The sequence below is a fragment of the Monodelphis domestica genome, chromosome 1 (genome assembly GCF_027887165.1).
Source record: "Monodelphis domestica isolate mMonDom1 chromosome 1, mMonDom1.pri, whole genome shotgun sequence".
NCBI classification, from domain to species: domain Eukaryota; kingdom Metazoa; phylum Chordata; class Mammalia; order Didelphimorphia; family Didelphidae; genus Monodelphis; species Monodelphis domestica.
The window spans coordinates 49,383,578-49,397,742 of NC_077227.1; the positions used below are offsets into that span (position 1 = coordinate 49,383,578).

A 14,165-nucleotide genomic window follows, 5' to 3' on the forward strand; every position below is an offset into this window, starting at 1 on the left:
CAGTCTAGTTTGAACACTCCCATTTTCTTTGTGGCTATAGTGATGTCAATCATCTTTCCCTGCCCCTGGTTTCCCCCCAAATGGTATATAGGTTCCCCAAATTTTTTTGTTTCTTGGAATTGTCCAATTTAGCTTGGTTGGCTTTCTCAGGGGTCAGTGTTCAGAGCGGCCAGAGTTCAATCCTTGGACTCTGAGCAGTTGTGTGTGGCGTACAGCTCTGTGTCGAGGCCTACTATTGCATTGAACCTCTTTCCCTTGATTAAAGAGTGATTTTTTTTTTACTATTTAATAGTTCTGTGTTTTTCCCAGTCAACATTTTGGAGGTCCCACCAAGATCCAAAGTCCCAGCTGCCTGAGCCTCCCTGCTCACAAGGACCCCAAGACTTGAGGTACCCACATAGCCGGCTGGTTTGGGGTTGAGTCAGGAGTCTGGTTAGCAGAGGGGCCAGGTAAGTGGCTCTCTGAGGAAGGACTTGGCCTCGTGTATTTGGGAGGGACTCACTCTTTCATTAAGGGAACATTAAGCAGGAGTCTGTGCATTGCACAGAGAGCCACATAGTCCAGAGCTACCAGGGTGTTGCTGGAAATGGGAAACAGCATGTCTGTGGTCCTAGGAGGAGGTGGGGGCAACCGGCGGCTGGAGGAACCTCCTCATGATTTCCACAAGTTACCTTTCCAAGGTTTGGGCCTGATGCAAGCAAAGGCTCAGAGAAGAAGGCAGGCGGTGGCAGAATCTGGCCCCAAGGTAAATTGGACAAAATGGAGTCTAGCTTAACCTGGCTATAAGCTCGGAGTTTGACTGGTGCCTGTGTATGTGAGTGCAGCAGGGTCTATGCTAGAGGTGAGGCCTAGGAAAGCAGTTCAGAGGCCTGAAAGGTTGGCTGAGTGCTTTGAATGGGAAGCTGAGCTGGAGTGTGAGAGCCTGAATGTTCAATTGAAAGTCTGGGTAACTGCTTTAAGTTGATTAAAATAGAGAAAGTCTCTTCATGAATTGAAATGCCACAGCTTAACAGATTAAATGGTTATATATATATATATATATATTTTTTTTTTTTAATTTAATGAAAGAGCTTCTCATAGAAGCTTAAGAACTTGAGTTCTGGATTTCTTCTCAATTTTCTGTGGGCTTTTGCTTATATTGTGTATCTAATGTATTTCTTAGGCGAAGACTTTGCTAATAACCTCAAATATTTATGATTTAAACATTAGCAAATAATGTCTGAAAGTTGTGTTAACAATGAATTCCTCCCAAAGGTTGAAGAGGCGAGCCTGGAGCTGGCGATCTGGATATGGGAATATCCAGCAGGGGGCAAAGGGAGGTCCAGAAATTCATAACTTTAAGGTCTAATCTGTTCTTCCCAAGTGTTGGTGTGGTTAATGTGTGAAATATTGTATATCAAGTGCAGTTAATGTTGGTCATGAGACGCCTTCTATTCTAGGTATTAACTTTGGTTATTTAAGTGCTGCCATTTCACATTTTTGTCAAGCTGTTATTGGTTTCCCAAGAGCAAGGCCTTTCTGATTAATGGGTGTTTGAATTCTGGAGTAAAGAAAGTTCATTTTAGGTTATAGCTTGTAGAATGACAAGATATTGTTGGGAAAAGGAATTGCATTAAATGGTAAGAAAACTCTGGGTGTTTTAAACTGACAAACTGAATTTCCTTGCAAGGAAGGAGTGGTTTTAGCCTTAGGTCAAGGGGAATTGTAGAGGCATTCTGAGTTAGAGGTAATTTTTGAGCTTTTCCTTAGTAACGCTAAGTTTTGTGTTTGGAGAGAATTTTTATGGGTTTTATTAAAAAAAAAAGTAAAGGACCATGAACCATGGCCTGATTTTTAAGAGTTTTTAAGGTAAATTTCCAGAGTGCAACCATTACAATAGATAAGTTTTTGTTTTAAAAGACCAGTGAATACTGATTGTTAACTAATTTTTCCTTTTTTAATTATTTTGTGAGCATTTTTTTTAGCTTAAAAACAAAAAGAGAAATTTATTAATTTAGAAAGTAATGTTGAGAATGGCCAGGAGGATAGCAAGGTGGGACAGCAAGATGGGGAGTAGTTCCTGGGAGGACAACATGAATGGAAAGGCTGTTCCTCCATGGGGACAGCAGGGATGGAAAGGCTGTCCCCTGAGCATTATTTTTTGATGATCATTGGTACATGCTATTAGAGAAAGGAATTCCCCACCTGGGAAATTCCTAAAGACATCTCTAAGAAGGTCCTGCATTTTTTTCCACCCCAGTTCTGGAGTAGTATGGCTGAAATGATTAGAATTTATTAAAGTTAAGTCTGCTAGATTGCTTATTAAAAGGAATTTATTTAGAACCCCTGGAGCACTGACCAATATCTCAAGAAGTTTCTTAAGAGACAAAAGCCTGGACAAGATTTTCCTGCGGCCTAGAGTCTGAAGGATTCTTGAAGAAAACACCTATGAGAAGTCCAAAGGTGCCCCCAAGAAACTGAATCCAATAAGTATTGTTTCTCATCCTTTTCAATGATTTTTAGAAATATTGCTAATGCAGATATAAAACTGGCCATTTTATTTCCCCTGGGAATTCTAATTTAACCTGAGCAAAGTCCATTTTAGGTAAAGAACCTAGAAAGAAGAGTTTTATTCCCCAAATTTAGTTGAAGTAGGGGAAGTTTAAAATAGGAGCATTTTACCTTAAGAGGCTTGAAAATAATATCTGTTAATTTGAGAATTTACAGAGTGCTAGTTTGGTCTCAAAGTAGTATCAGAAGTTAGGAAAGAAATTATGGAGCCTAGAAATAATTGTTAGTAACAGAAGATAATTTATTTTAAATCCCGAGCATGGTTAGAGAGAATTGCCATCTAAGGGTGAATTGTATGGGAAGATAATTGGGAAAAAATGCTATGGAGGAAATTGGTTAGTGATACAGTCACAAGGGCGAATGGAAGGGTTAAGTTTCTGTCAAGTTCTACAGGTGACTGCTGATCATTACCAATTTACGCATGGTATTAATATTCCAAATTGTAGAAGCATTTCTCCCTCTTTTTTAAGGTACTTTCCACTTTTCCACTAATGGAAAATTTTCTGTAATCATATGATGAAGGGAACCTCAGAAAGGCAAGGCCTACAATATGGGAATTGTGAAGGCAGATAGAAATTTTTAGCCATTATGAATGAGTAAACAAGTTCAAAGTGGTCCTTTTCTTTTTTTTTTTAAATCCTTACCTTCTGTTTTGGAGTCAATACTATGTATTGGCTCCAAGGCAGAAGAGTGGTAAGGGCTAGGCAGTGGGGGTCAAGTGACTTGCCCAGGGTCACACAGCTAGGAAGTGGCTGAGGCCAGATTTGAACCTAGGACCTCCCATCTCTAGGCCTGACTCTTAATCCACTGAGCTACCCAGCTGCCCCCCCAAGAGGTCCTTTTCTTAAAAAGGAAGCATTTAGTTCATAAGGAAAACCTGGCAAAATATCAGTGCCAAAAAGGAAGGGAAGCCTTGTACATAAATAGTAGATTCTAAGCAGCATTTTTAATAAGGTTCAGATAGAACACTGAATTGCTCCCCAATACCAGTAAAGTTTATACTTTTTGGAGCTTCAAGGCAGGAAACAATAAGATTTTTAAAAAGCCTTTGTGCCTAGCAATACTAATGAAATCACCAATGAACTAGGCCTAAATTCAATGGTAAATGAGCCCTTATTGCCAATGAATATATACTCAGGAAATTGAAATGTGTACCCAAAACTAATTTAGTTAAGGCTAGAACTCAGTCAAATCAAGAGAATTATATTAACAATAAGTTTTATCTAAAGACTTTACATTAGCTGGCTGACTCAGTTGCAACATTATTTTTTTTCATACAAAGTAATAGTTAATAGAAGTAAAAAGTCTTAAGCTATTTAAGCATGATTATGGTTGTTAAGTAGTTAAAGGTGAATGAAAACAGTTTTTAAATCCCTAGCATCTCAACCTCCCCAAAAGGTGTGTGTGAGAGAGGTTTTAAAATTAAGGAAAATTAGAAGCATTTTTAAACTTCAGAATTTTTTGGAGTTAATTTCAATACTGAAACTTAAATTTTACTTTAAAAATTGTTTTGAAGCTGAAATTGTCATGCAGTTTTTAAAAATATGATTTGGGGATTTTTGTAATAGAATATCTAGTTAGAATTTTACTTAGTGCTAGACAGTATTTTAATTTTGACCATGAAACAGGAGGTAGGGTCACTTCCAGATTTACAAATCCTGAATAACCTGTGATGAGAAGTTTATTTTTGCTTTTATACTTCTATAGTTTGAGGGTTGTTTTTTATATGGTTATTTTGGTATTTGGGGTATATGGGGTGTTCAGGGAGGGGTAATATCTCTGGTATGGAGGGCTTGTCATGCCCTCCTAGGGCAGCTCTCTAGCCTCTGACCCTCACCTGACACCCAGCTCTCACTTGTGGCTCCCATTAGCTGCTAGCATGCGGCAGCGGCCACACCCCGGGCAACGGCTTCGACAGGCCGGCCAAACCTTGTGAAGGTAGTCATCAGGTCGTCGTCGACCCCTGGTGAACCAGGGCTTTGCTCACCCAGCATGTGAAGACTGCTTCAGCAGAACAGATGGAAGAAACCAATAAGAAGGTTCAACGGCTGAGATGGCGACGCAGCAAAGCACTGTGGAGTGCTTAGGGTGTGTTGGAGCACAAAAGACAACAGGGCCATCCAATGCAGCTGAGGAAGTCTCCAGGTGTAACGACTTTTCGTGCCACTGGACCCAGGCTTCCAACGCCGAGAGAGTGGGACTATCTCTGTGCATCGACTTTTCCACTTAAATCTCCTTCACGCACAAGTGTCTTTGTGCACACTCATCTATCATAGTTGAAAACACACTAAGACAATCGTCATCCTCGGTTACCAAGAGACTACTACCATACCATACCATTTTGGTAGAGTAGGCAATCTTTCTGATTAAGCATGTAGCTTACATAATTTTATAATTGATCTAGAATAGGCATTAATAGAATTAATAATATGTGATTGCGGATTAAGGTTTGCAGCATGGATAATCTTTATAGTGAGTAAGTATATTGGGAGTTGATCAAGTTCTGTTAGAAAATGTGTTTATAGATTTCTCTTGTTTTCTCTTGCAACAGTGAGGCAGTCTTGTACAAAAGGAGAATTGTGCAGGAGGAGAGAGGAGGCCTGATGGCATTACATCAGGACCCACCAGATTTGAAGGACTTCAAGACTTTGGGGAAATGGGGTAATGTTTTGATTGTTAGAATTTTTGCCAAAGGAAGACTGCCTGCTTTTCTGGCCCAAATGTCAAAGCATGGGTATTTGGGGAGTCCCCCCAAATGCCAGTTGTCCATACCTATACCCCAAGGCTTTTCCACCATTAGTGAGTCCAACCCCATGTAGCATTACCCATTTGTCTGCTTCTCTGTTCAGCAACGTCCAATCTTGACCAAAAAGGGTATGTATCAACATGGAATCTAGGAACCCCAAACTTGTGACCTAGTGGGATCTGGTGAACCCCAGGTTTCAGGACTGGCTTGTAGGTTGGAGACCCCAAAGTTTGTACCACCCTGTAGGGAATCCCAGACTAGCAGTTTCAGACTGAGTGGAGAACCCTCAGATGAATAACAATCCTAGTTGGGTGGGACTAATCATAAGCTAAGGACCAATTTAGGTAGTCTCCTCTATTGTATCAGAGACCCTTTCCCATGAAGACCCACACCTGGGCAGGAACCATTCTTTAGTATCCATTGTAAGTAGCCTCTTCCCTTACACTCTAGCCTCTAACTATGAATCCTTTCCCAAGCTTGATTGTATCCTGTCAGTCTAGTTTGAACACTCCTATTTCCTTGTAGCTATAATGATGTCAATCATCTTTCCCTGCCCCTGGATTTCCCCCAAATGGTATAGAGGATCCCCAAATTCTTTTGTTCCTTGGAATTGTCCAATCTAGCTTGGTTGGCTTTCTCAGGGGTCAGTATCCAGAGTGACCAGAGTTCAATCCTCAGACTCTGTGCAGTCATGTGTGGCACGCAGCTCTGTGTTGAGGCCTTCCATTGCATTGAACCTCTTTCCCTTGATTAAAGAGTGATTTTTTGACTATTTAATAGTTCTGTGTTTTTTCCCAGTCAACACTTCCTAAGACTCCTCCAGGTTGAACACCTCCAATTTCTCCAGCATTTTTATGGTATAATTTTGAATGTTTCTCCCATGTTCCAACTTGTCAAAAACCTTCCCACCAGAACTAAACATAATGCTCCAGATATGTTCTGATGGGGGCAGAGTATTGTGAGAACATCAGTGGATCATAGATTTTTTAGATCTGGAAGGAATCTTTGAGAGGTTTTCTAGACTGCTAGTGTAAAACTTAAATGTGGTCACTAAGCTCTCTCTCTCTATAGATAGATAGATACATAGATAGATAGATAGATAGATAGATAGATAGATAGATAGATAGATAGATATGCATCCTTTCCAGCTACACATTGACTAAGAAAACCACATATTAGCCTTAATCTATGATCTATTAACACCCGTGATCCAGGCTCTTCATTTCTCAAAATCCAGAATTAGAGTTAAGTAACTTGCCCTCAGTCATGCAGAGTAGTAAGTGATAACGACTAGCTAAATCAGGAATGAAGTGGTACACTTCACAAATGAGTTCAAACACCTAGAATTTCAATTATTGGAACCGTAATTTATTAATAAAAGAGAGAAATAAAGAATCTACCATATGGGAAAGAATTCCCTAACCGAAAACTGCATCAGACTGACATTACAGGATAGCTTATATACTTTACAGGTTCTTATCTGAAAACGAACAGACTTTAATACAGGAATGCAAAGTTAGAGATGAGAAGCCCATCCTGGGGTTGTGATCTAAGGAGTGTTTATCTTCCCTTCATCAAATGTTAGTTCGCTGACCCTTTGATATTCCTGAAATTCCTTTTTGCCTCCTGCCCCCCAAGCTAAGTAGAAACCAGTTTGTTATCTGCATAAACAACTTGACCTCCTGGGGGAGGGAAGCCAGGTCTGTTCTCTAAAAATGCTGACAGGGGTCTATCTGCTTTATCTCTTTACTTTTTCCATCTTTGTTCTTTTTAGGGCTAATTCATTCCCTCCTTTTTCTGTTGGGGGGAGTCAAATCCTTGACTCATCAGACAGAGGAGAATTATGTGATCTTAAGGCCAAAAGCTTAATAGCCTGAAGACGCTGACAGATATAGATCATAAGATATTTGATCTGGCAGGGTCCTATCACAAGGTCTGTGGTCCTGCCAAGGCTGTGATCAAGGTAGTCAGCCAAGGAGACCAAGAGAAAAGATTAGAATACCAGTTGCTGGATTGAGCATTAACCCGAGACCTCTCTTGGATCCTTCCCTGGATCAGGGGTAGAGATTCCCATATAATCCCAGAATGATTAGCATAGAAACAACAGGATTCTCCCAATGCCATGCAGAGTCCCCCCTGCTTAAAGAAAAGGAGGTCATGTCCCCATCTATTTTGGAGAACCATTTCTGCCAGAGAGGACAGTGACTTTTCCAGGAAATTAACAGGCATTTCTAATTCACTAAAGGTCTAAAAAGACAGTTGTGAGCAGAGTGAGGAGGAATTGCTCTCTGTGAGGGCGCTTTATGGCAGTCTCAAATGGTTGCCCAGGTACAGAGACAGTGGGGGTGGGTTCCAGCCCAAATCCCACAAGGACCTCTCAGTTCTGGCCGACTGGTGAGGGTTGCATTTTGTCAGCTATTTGCTGCTCTGTAAATTCTCTCCCTGGGTCCTGACCTCTCACCTCCAGCCTAAGTCCCCCTGTCCAGCCTAGTAGCCATCCTTTTTCCCCTGAATCTTTAATACACATGAAAGGGTATGTGAGGGATCTATGCACTTACTCCCAAGTAAATCGCACAAATCAAAAAGGATTTGGGGGGGGGGTTCTCCTCCTGGGTTAGTCTGTCACTAATTAATTCCTTCCCATCCCTTGTCCTACTGATTACCCATCAGTATTGAATTACCTGGAAGAGTAGACTAATTTCCAAAAATCCTCAAAGTACAAGTCCAAGCATAGCTCCACCCCATCTTCCCTTTCCCATAGTGTTCAATGCCGATGAATCTTGATCTTTAAGGGATCCGAGGTTTTGGTGACCTTCCACTGCTCTGTTCCTTGCACGGCTGCTCTTGGTTTAACAGGTTTCAGTTGAGACACATGGATCCAGCGTTTATTTTCTGCAACCTTTACAGCTCTGGGGGTGGTCAATATTATCACGTAAGGTCCAGTCCACTGTGGTTGGAGAGCCCCTGCAGGAATCTTCCGAACCCAAACAAGATCTCCTGGTTCACCTGTAAAAAGGGGCAGGTCATGTTTTAGAGGATGAGGGATTGGCAGCTCGGACAGTTTGAGTGATAGTTTTCCTGAGCTTATCCAAAGCCTTCAGGGAAGAGAACAGATATTGGTTATCACATTCAGTCAAGTTTTCTAGTTCCAATTTAGGAAGGAGGGGAGGTGGTTGACCGAACAGAATTTCAAATGGGATAATACCTTGTACATATGGTGTGCACCGGGCCTTCAGGAGGGCAAAGGGGAAGAGGCTTGCCCAGTTCTCGTCAGACTATAGGACCAATTTTGTCAGGGTCTCCTTCAGTGTTCGATTCATGCACTCGACCTGTCCTGAACTCTGAGGCTGAAATGCACAATGTAATTTCCAATTTATGGCCAGGGTCTTAGCCAATTGCTAAGTCACCCTAGCTACAAAAGCAGGCCCATTATATGACCCTATTCCCAGTGGGAGCCTGAACCTAGGGATGATCTCTGATATTAATTTCTTAACTACCACTGAGGCAGTTTCATGTTTTCTTGGATATGCTTCTACCCAGCCTGAAAAATTGTCTACCAGGACTAAAAGTTACCTGTATCCATATTTCCCTGGCTTAACGTCTGTAAAATCTATCTCCCACTGTTCTCCTGGCTCCAGCCTTCTTAACCTGGTGCCCCATGCTTCCTTCAGACCCCCCTTTTGATTAACCCGCGTACATGTTTCACATCTTGAAGTGATGTCTTTGCAGATTTGGTGCATATTATGAAAGAAAAAGCCTCTGTCCAGCATATCACTCAGTTTTGTGCCTCCCATATGTGTGGTGTCATGTATTCTTTTTGCTAGCTGTCTCCCTACTGCTTCTGGCAAGAGAGACCAGCCATTCATCTGAATTCGAGGTGGCACCCAATCTCTTACCTCAGTCTGAGTCATCAGGAGAGTAATGAAGGACTGGGGGATCTCGTGGCACACCCATGGGCAAGGCTTGAATGGGAGACACAGGCTGCAAGGCCACAGCCCTCCCTGTCTCGTCAGCCAGGCCATTACCTACAGTTTCAGGGGAATCACCTTTTTGGTGTCCCTTGCAATGGATGATGGCAAGGGGAGAGGGAAGCCACACAGCCTCCAAGAGGGCCAGAATCTCAGGCCCGTTCTTGATATCTTTGTCACCTGCAGCGAGGAATACCCCTCCTGGTACAGTGCCCCATACTGTCTCATCCCCTCCCCTCTCCAAATAGCTAAAGGAAAAGGGGCGATGGTCTCAGCATTCTGTAGCTTCTTCAGAGCTGAGAATGGGTGTAGAGCTGTCCCTGCCTATGGTCAGGAGAGAGCTATTGGCAATGTCCAGGGCTTCAGGCTGGAATAGTTGCCAAGGTTACAAATGCATACAAATACATATCCCACAGGGGAGTAGCCAAAACTTGAACAGGAAGGGAAAGGCTGCAGACACAGAGTCTTTAGGGGCATGTCCTCAGTGAATTCCTGGGTCCCAGGTCAGTGGAGACCTGCTTGGAGATCTGAAGGACAGCCAGCCACTGCTTCCCCCGATTGGCAGACAGGTCACAAGGGGGAGAGTCAGCCCCTAAGATAGAAGTGTAGAAACCAGGACTGTGGCAAACACTAGAACACCAGATAGAAACAGAGAAAATTAGAGCAACAGTAATTAGCATCACACATTTGCATTTGGGCATCTTAGCCAACAGACTTCATCTTCAGAAATCATCTTCTGACAGGAATAGATTCCTTTAGGAAATCAGATTCCTGAATTGTTTGCAGAGTTGGTATGTGATGTCTCTGTTAAAGAATATCCTTTTGGGTAGTCATGGAGTCTGTCACTGCCGAGTAGCTCCCTGAAGAGGAAGAGGAAGAAGAGCAGGAGCAGCTATTGAAGCGGCATCAGAAGGAGAAGAAGGAGCTGCAGGCCAAAATTCAAAGCATGAAAAATGCAGTTCCCAAGAATGACAAAAAGAGGAGGAAACAATTGATTGAGGATGTTGCTAAATTGGAAGGAGAAATGGAACAGAAACACAGAGAAGAACTGGAGCATTTGAAGCTTACTTCACATGCAAAGAATAAGATAGACTCTGTTGTCGTTAACATTGCAGGTTTGGATATTGAGAATCAGCAACCTCGGATATCAAAAGCACAGAAGAGGCGGGAGAAGAAAGCTGCATTGGAGAAGGAAAGAGAAGAAAGGATAGCAGAAGCAGAAATTGAAAACTTATCTGGAGTCAGATATCTAGAAAATCAGAAACTTGCATGTATTTTGGCAGCCAGACATTTATAGATTAAGCAGATTCCATCAGATGGCCCCTGTATGGACCAAGCTATTGAAGACCAGCTAAAGGAACAGGAATGCCTCCTAACTGAAGCCACCTTAAGAAGTCAAACCACTGAATATATGCAAAACTATGTGGAGGACTTCCTGCCATTCTTAACAAATCCTAATACAGGAGATATATATACTCCAGAAGAGTTTGGAAAGTACTGTGATGATATTGTAAACACAGCTGCATGGGGAGGTCAACTTGAGTTAAGGGCTCTGTCTCATATTTTGCAAACACCAATAGAAGTAATACAAGCATACTCTTCTCCAATTGTAGTTGGTGAAGAATATTCAAACAAACCTTTAACACTCGTATATATGAGACATGCCTATGGCTTAGGAGAGCATTATAATTCTGTGAAACAACTGATGGACTCAGCTACTGAAAATGGTAGCTAGTTCATGAAGTTGGTGCAATTATATATTGGTTCTGTGCAGCATGACTGTCTGGGCATTCATATCAAGACCTAGATTATTCCAAAGGGAATTGAATCTCTTCTTTTTTAAATTTTCTTCTTTCTCCTCCTTTTCTTCTTCCTCCTCTTCCTTCTTTTCTCTTCCTCTTTTTTTTTGCAAAGCTTCTAATGGATTTTGAACACACATCAGAAATAAACTCTAACTAGCTTCCACTTAGTGGCATTTTTAAAACTTGTTTAGATGCATCATATGAGAGCAACATAGGCAGAGCAGGTTTAGGACAAAACTTCCAAATATAGGGGGCAGCTGGGTATCTCAGTGGATTGAGAGCCAGGCCTAGAGATGGGAAGTCCTAGGTTCAAATCTGGCCTCAGACACTTCCCAGCTGTGTGACCCTGGGCAAGTCACTTGACCCCCATTGCCTAGCCCTTACCACTCTTCTGACTTGGAGCCAATACACAGTATTGACTCCAAGATGGAAGGTAAGGGTTTTAAAAAAAAACTTCCAAATATTGCTATTTTTTTTAATAAATAAAAGTTTTAAATAAATAATAATATATTTATTACATCCTAAAGTAGATTTCCTCTAACCTACACTGATATATATTTTAAATGTTAGTAAAAAGCTTCCAGTATCTTTTAGTATAACTATTGAAGATATAAATACTCAGCAATTATGTGGTGATGGTTAGAGTGAGTTCTGATACTCGTTTTAGATGAGATTGAATGCTTATTGCTTGGTATTACTGATAGAATGATCTGAATTTTTTCCACAATGTTATTTTTATAAGATTAAGGTACTGCTAAGAGCATACTTGAATAATTAAGAATTTAATAGTATTTATGCAGGTGCCAATCACTTGATTAAAAGAAGTGGATAAGGTGAAAGGCCTTAACACATAACAATTTATTCCTAAAGTATGACACTTCATTTAAAAAAAATGTAGTTACTGAGTTGTTCCCTACCCCACCCCCAAGTTTGCTTTTAGATTTATGCATCTTAATTCATTAGATATTTATTGCTATTTTTAAAGGTTTCGACTCTGCAATTAATACTATACATTTGTGATTATATTAAAAAGTTCAAATTATATGCTTTTTTTTTGCTTTGCCTTTGAATATTCAGCTGCTTTCACAGCTGACTTCCTAACTTTCCTCAGTAACTCCTCAGTTTGGTTTGCTTTTTCTTTAAAAAAAAAAAAAATATATATATATATATATATATACATATATTTCTCACATTTGCTTACTATCCCATCATTCTACCTAGTTGATTTTTTTACAACACTACTTTCTGTTTTAATAACAACTCTAAGACAGAAGGACAAAGGCTAGGCAAAAGAGGTTAAGTGACTTGCTCAGGGTCAAACTGCTAGGAGTCTGAGGTCATATTTGAACCCAGGTCCTTCCAATGCCAGGCCTCTGTCCTCTGCTACCAACTGCCTCTACCTGGTTGATTCTGTAGAGAAATTTTGATTGCTTCAGTTTTTCTTCTCCTGTACAAAATAAGGAGAAGACTAGTTCTCATGATCAAAATGTCTGAATTCAACCACGCTCACATCCACATTTCCATTTTGCTTTTGTTTTAAGCTTCCTACTTTTCTTAATCACTTTTGTCTCTAGTGTTCAAAAGAAAGCCCTAGTTATTTGTTACATTTTACTGTATTATGCTAGCTTTCCATTAATTAAGCATTTGAGAATTGGTTATAATTCAGCTATGGGTAAAATATAAAGTGTGGTTGGGAGCCCAAAGCTGTATAATATGCAATATGTTCAGGTGTAAAAGATGGATCTCTATTTTCCCATATTGCAAGATACAGAAAAGAGTCCATACATTAGATGTTGCTCCCTAAGTCCTATATGTAAATGTGTCTCATTTGCTCTACAAATAGGCAATTACAAATAACTTTTGTTTGATATATTTCCTTTTTGGAAGAAGGAATAAAAATACACTCTCAGCATCAGGTGTAAACCTTAAAATTTCACAGACTTATGAATGTTAAAAGTTTTACTCCACATTGAGGAATCCTCCAATTCCCTACTTGAAATAATTCCCTACCAGATAGTGAGAACTCTACTTGAATGTGAAAACTCCTTGCTATGGGAGTATCCTTACTCCACCCCTACTTAAGACTGCTTTAGGGGAGAAAACTCCTTGCTATGGGAGGACCTCGATTCCACCCCTACTTAAGACTGCTTTAGGGCAGAAAACTCCTTGCTAAACAATGAAAGTACTTGAAACCCATACTTATAAAGGAAAGGAGTTCTTTGAGCCATGCCTGTTTTTTTAGAATTGATACAATGAGATGCTAGGTACCTAAAAGGGTCGGGCAAGTTTTCTCTTAATGAGATTAGTTGACTCAGCTGTGTTTTCACTGGTTCAGACTTACTAATGAAATTAGTCGACAAAGTAGCATTTTTTTCTGACTTACTAAAGAGATTAATCTACTTAGATGTGAATTCAAAATGGGCTGTCTTTTGGAAAACATCTACAGTGATTGGTAGATGGAAGAACTTAGGGGAGGTGACATAGGAGATTTTGCCCTTAAAAATAAGAGCTCAAAGAAGAGCTGGGAGATCATTCTGAAACATTCAGATTGAGGAGGATGCATTCTGAAACATTCAGATGGAGGAAGGACTGATTCTGAAACATTCAGATGGAGGAGGGAGCTGGTGAAAGCAGCTGAGATGATGCTGGCCTGGTGTCACTAGAATCCTTGCTTAGGCAGACCTTGTGGTGAGTATTAAAAGACTGACTGACTGATCTCTCTCTCTCTTAAGACTCAGGTCTAGGCCATGTTGGCTTAAGGCCCTTCATACTTATTTCCTTTCTCTCTCTTTCTCTCTTTTCTTTAATTCCACATTTGTATTAATTAAAATCTCTATAAAACCCAGTTGACTTGGGTATTTGAATAATTGGGAATATTTCCCCGGCGACCACCTTATATTTGATTTAAAAACCAAGACACTGTAGTGAAACATATTTCTGCAGTCAAATTTACTCACCCTCTCTTATATCTATCACAATTTATATCTTCCACTATTTTAATCACTACGGTTTAAGACCTCAACCATTTTAAATCTTACACAGGTTAATAATTTTTGTGTATATTTGCCCAATATACAGGACTTTTTTGTAGATAATTAA

General features: G+C 40.5%; 1 pseudogene; it reads left to right on the forward strand.

Moving 5' to 3' along the window:
* Positions 1 to 598: 598 nt before the first annotated feature.
* On the forward strand, positions 599 to 11,103 carry LOC100029757 (deubiquitinase OTUD6B-like; annotated as a pseudogene).
* Positions 11,104 to 14,165: the final 3,062 nt, after the last annotated feature.